Here is a 5,728-nt window from a genome sequence, read left to right on the forward strand (position 1 = left end):
CGGAGCCCCCAACTGCTCCCCAGCGCGCCGGGTTCGGCCTGTGACCGCCGGGCGGAAAAAAGGTCCGAAACGGCGATTTTCGGCGTCCTGGGGGCGCGACTGGGCCGTTTTTTCGGCGCCGGCGCCGAAAAAGTGGCTTGGGGGGGGCCTGTTGGGGGCGCGGCTGGAGATGTCCTAATAGCGGGGAACGAACGAAGAGATTATGGTAGGGTACGAAACCACCTTTATTCTTTCCAATCAATCCGTTGGGCTATTCCTATAAGTGTCACAAACAACCCTAGAGTTCATACTAGAATAACACCTTAAGACACAAATCAATCAAAACCCTAATGTCACCTAGATACTCCAATGTCACCTCAAGTATCCGAGGGTATGATTATATGATATGCATCACACAATCTCAGATTCATCTATTCAACCAACACAAAGGACCTCAAAGAGTGCCCCAAAGTTCTACCGGAGAATCACGACGAAAACGTGTGCCAACCCCTATGCATAGGTTCATGGGAGGAACCCGCAAGTTGATCACCAAAACATACATCAAGTGAATCACGTGATATCCCATTGTCACCACAGATACGCACGGCAAGACATACATCAAGTGTTCTCAAATCTTTAAAGACTCAATCCGATAAGATTACTGCAAAGGGGAAACTCAATTCATTACAAAAGAGAAGAGGGGGAGGAGAAACATAAGATCCAACTATAATAGCAAAGCTTGCGATACATCAAGATCGTGCCAAATCAAGAACACAAGAGACAGATCAAACACATAGCTACTGGTACATACCCTCAGCCCCGAGGGAGAACTACTCCCTCCTCGTCATGGAGAGCACCGGGATGATGAAGATGGCCACCAGAGAGGGATTGGATTGCCCCCTCTGGCAGGGTGCCGGAACGGGTCTAGATTGGTTTTCGGTGGCTATGGAGGCTTCTGGCGGCGGAACTCCCGATCTAATCTCCATTCTGGAAGTTTTAGGGTACATAGGTATATATGGGTGCAGGGAGTATGTAAGGGGAGCCACAAGGGCCCCACGAGGCAGGGGGCGCGCCCCTACCCTCGTGAGCACCTCCTTCATCTTCTGATGTAGGGTCCAAGTCTATCCAGTAGGTTTCCTTCCAAAAATAACTTCTCTAGTTGATTTCATTCCGTTTTGACTCTGTTTGATATTCCTTTTCCTCGAAACACTGAAATAGGCATAAAACTGTTGGAAATATGCCCTAGAAGCAATAATAAATTGGTTATTATTATATTTCCTTGTTCATGATAATCGTTTATTATCCACGCTAGAATTGTATTGATAGGAAACTCAGATACATGTGTGGATACATAGACAACACCATGTCCCTAGTAAGCCTCTAGTTGACTAGCTCGTTGATCAATGGATGGTTATGGTTTCCTGACCATGGACATTGGATGTCATTGATAACGGGATCACATCATTAGGAGAATGATGTGATGGACAAGACCCAATCCTAAGCCTAGCACAAAGATCGTGTAGTTCGTATGCTAAAGCTTTTCTAATGTCAAGTATCATTTCCTTAGACCATGAGATTGTGCAACTCCCGGATACCGTAGGAATGCTTTGGGTGTGCCAAACGTCACAACGTAACTGGGTGGCTATAAAGGTACACTACATGTATCTCCGAAAGTGTCTGTTGGGTTGGCACGAATCGAGACTGGGATTTGTCACTCCGTGTAAATGGAGAGGTATCTCTGGGCCCACTCGGTAGGACATCATCATAATGTGCACAATGTGACCAAGGAGTTGATCACGGGATGATGTGTTACGGAACGAGTAAAGAGACTTGCCGGTAACGAGATTGAACAAGGTATCGGGATACCGACGATCGAATCTCGGGCAAGTATCATACCGATGGACAAAGGGAATTGTATACGGGATTGATTAAGTCCTTGACATCGTGGTTCATCCGATGAGATCATCGTGGAGCATGTGGGAGCCAACATGGGTATCCAGATCCCGCTGTTGGTTATTGACCGGAGAGTTGTCTCGGCCATGTCTGCATGACTCACGAACCCGTAGGGTCTACACACTTAAGGTTCGATGACGCTAGGGTTATAGGGAAAGTATGTACGAGGTTACCGAATGTTGTTCGGAGTCTCGGATGAGATCCCGGACGTCACGAGGAGTTCCGGAATGGTCCGGAGGTAAAGATTGATATATAGGAAGTATGGTTTTGGCCACCGGAAGTGTTCCGGGCATCACCGATAGTGTACCGGGACCACCAGAGGGGTCCAGGGGTCCACCAGCCCCGGAGGCTTGCGTGGGCCATAAGTGGGAAGGGACCAGCCCCTATGTGGGCCGGGGTGCCTCCCACCAAGGCCCAAGGCATCCTCAAGAGGAGATGGGGCAAACCCTAGGCGCAGATGGGCCCTAAGGCCCACTCTAGGTGCGCCCCTGTAACGCCCTCGATGCGGCTATAGCTCCCACATGTCGAGGCACGACTTAGAGACATAACCACATTGAAAGCAATGTCGCAAGTTAGGCAATCATCACAACATCCCATGTAATATATAGAATAAAAGGGGAGATACATAGTTGGCTTACACTCGCCACGTCACGTCAAAGTACATAAATAACATACATCATCCAAACACTCATGGCCCGACTACGGCGCCAAAATGGAAAAGAACCCAACATGTGACACGGTCCCGATCAAACCCCAACTGGGCACCACTACTGATCATCAGGAAAAGACACGTAGTAATGCTGAGAGTCCTCGTCGAACTCCCACTTGAGCTCGTGTGCGTCACCTGGAGCGGAATCACCTGGACCTGCATCTGGAGTTATAGTATCTATGAGCCATAGGGACTCAGCAATGTCGCACCATCGCGATCAAGACTATTTAAGCTTATAGGAAGGATAAGGCAAATATATGTGGAGCTGCAGCAAGCGACTAGCATATGTGGTGGCTAACTTATACGCAAAAGAGAGCGAGAAGAGGAGGCAAAGCGCGAGCGAGAATCTAGAGGAACAACCTGCGCAAGCATTACTCCAACACCGTGTCCACTTCCCGGACTCCGCCGAGAAGGGGCCATCACGGTAACACACACGGTTGATTCATTTTAATTAAATTAAAGTTCAAGTTATCTACAACCGGACATTAACAAATTCCCATCTGCCCATAACCGCGGGCACGACTTTCGAAAGTTCAATCCCTACAGGGGAGTCCCAACTTAGCCCATGACAAGCTCTCATGGTCAACAAAGGAATAGACCTCCACCCGAGACGTTCCGATCAGACTCGGTATCCCGGTACAACAAGACACTTCGACAGGTTAAAACAAGACCAGCAACACCGCCCGAATGTGTCAACAAATCCCGATAGGAGTTGCACATATCTCTTTCTCAGGGCACACTCAGATTGTCTAAATTTCCGGTAGGCCAGCCCAGAGTTCCCCCTGGTAGCCACCGGCGGCTGACATTTTGGACCAACACTCAGAGGAGCACTGGCCCGAGGGGGTTTAAATAAGATGACCCTCGGGCTCCGAAAACCCAAGGGAAAAAGAGGCTGGGTGGCAAATGGTAAAACCAATGTTGGGCATTGCTGGAAAAGCTTTAATCAAGGCAAACTATCAAGGGGTTCCCATTATAACCCAACCGCGTAAGGAATGCAAAAATCCGGGAACATAACACCGATATGACGGAAACTAGGGCAGCAAGAGTGGAACAAAACACTAGGCGAGAGGCCGAGCCTTCCACCCTTTACCAAGTATATAGATGCATTAAGATAACATAGCAATATAATGATATCCCAACAAGTAAATAAATGGTTCCAACAAGGAACGACTCCAATCTTACCTGCAACTAGCAACGCTATAAGAAGGGCTGAGCAAAGCGGTAACATAGCCAATCAACGGTTTGCTAGGACATGGTGGGTTAGAGGTTCAACATGGCAATTGGGAGGCTGACAAGCAAAAGGTAGTCATCATAGCATTGGCATAGCAAGAGCGAGCAAACTAGCATAGCAAAGATAGTAGTGATTTCGAGGGTATGATCATCTTGCCTGCAAAGCTGTCAGAGTTGACTGGATCCTCAAAAGCAAACTCAAAGGGCTCCTCGTTAGCGAACTCGTCTCCCGGCTCTACCCAAACAAGACAAACAAGCAACAAGGATACAATCAACCACGTGCAAGCTCAAACAATAAGATGCAATGATGGTATGATATGCGGGATGCGATGCGGGATGCAAAATGCAAGATATGACAGGGAATGCATGAACCTGGCATCAACTTGGAAAACCAAGTGTTCCACTGGAAAGAGGGGATGAAATCGCTTGAAAACGATATAAAGAACGCCGGAATCGGAGTTACGGTTTGAAAATGGCAAGCGATTTAATAATGACACCGGTCTCCGATTTACAGCAAGTAGGCATCTAAATGTAACGAAATGAACATGCTACAGCCACCAAACATGAAAACAAAATACATGGCAGGGATGCACACAAGATGCTTAACAAAAGACTAGCACTGAGCCATGGCCAATTCATCCATTATGAGGTTCAAACAAGCATGGCAAAACGCAAATGCAAAACAGATTTCAGACTTAGTGAAATTAACACTTGTCTGAAATTTCAGATCACGAAGCCCTCTTCGGAGCAGCAAAACAACATGATACATGACCTGATTAAGATAAATAAGAACATGGCATGGAGCTACTCAACAAGCTTAACAAAAGTCCCTAAGTGACCTGGGGCCAAAAGGGATCACAAAATATACTAACAAGCCCACGAACATAGCTAAAACACAATCAGTTTTCAGACTTAGTGAAAACTGACACATGCTGAAATATAACTCATGAAGGCATGTAAACGAGCTCGATGCACTCACTATGTTGCAAGTCATGGCAAGGCAAGCATACATCCATTAAGAAGACACAAAATACAAGCTAGACATGGCAAGAACAATGGCATAGCATGCACGGATCAACTGCAATAACTCCGGCAAAATCGCAAACGAGTTGATGATCTGCCCAGATTCACAACGAAGCAAAAGTAGAGCTCGATTGACTCAAGCTAGGGTGCTCCATAATTGCAAGTAAAGACATGTATGGATAGAGCATAACAAGATTAATAAAACTTCTTTACTGATCATCCTCAAAAGTGGCACGGATCACTAGGAAACAACATGAACATATGTCATCATGAAGTAAATAATTCCAGACTTAGTAAAAACTACTAAGTCCCTGAAAACAGATTTACCACACACATCCTAAAAATGCATGGGTTGCACCTCTGGAAAGATAACAAGATGCTTAACAAAACATATGAAGGACTCACAGGCATATCATGCACACAATAATCATGGCAAAAATGACAAAAGTCTAAGATGAACTAGCGGATCTGACAATTAACTCACGAAGCCTCCTTCTAACAGCATTTTGGGCATCAAGATGAACTCAAATGAAAATGATGCAATGGAACGAAATGATGTACTCGTCGAGACGAACATTTTGATATGCTATATGTCCAAAACGGAGCTACGGATGCGGAGATATGGCAGGTCAAAGTTTGCTCGAAAATTAGGGTTTGGAGGAGAAAAAGTCAACAGTGAGGAGTAGATCTCAGATCCAGATCGGGGCACTGTTCACGCACGCCTCCCGAGGTCGCCGGAGTCGTTCGCCGGAGTGGAAGGAGGTGGCCGGAGCAGCGGGGCCGGGCCGGATCCGAGGCGGCGTGGAGGCGGCGGGGCGTCGCCGGCCCGGGGCG

Source organism: Triticum dicoccoides, chromosome 2A (genome assembly GCF_002162155.2).
Source record: "Triticum dicoccoides isolate Atlit2015 ecotype Zavitan chromosome 2A, WEW_v2.0, whole genome shotgun sequence".
Taxonomy (NCBI): domain Eukaryota; kingdom Viridiplantae; phylum Streptophyta; class Magnoliopsida; order Poales; family Poaceae; genus Triticum; species Triticum dicoccoides.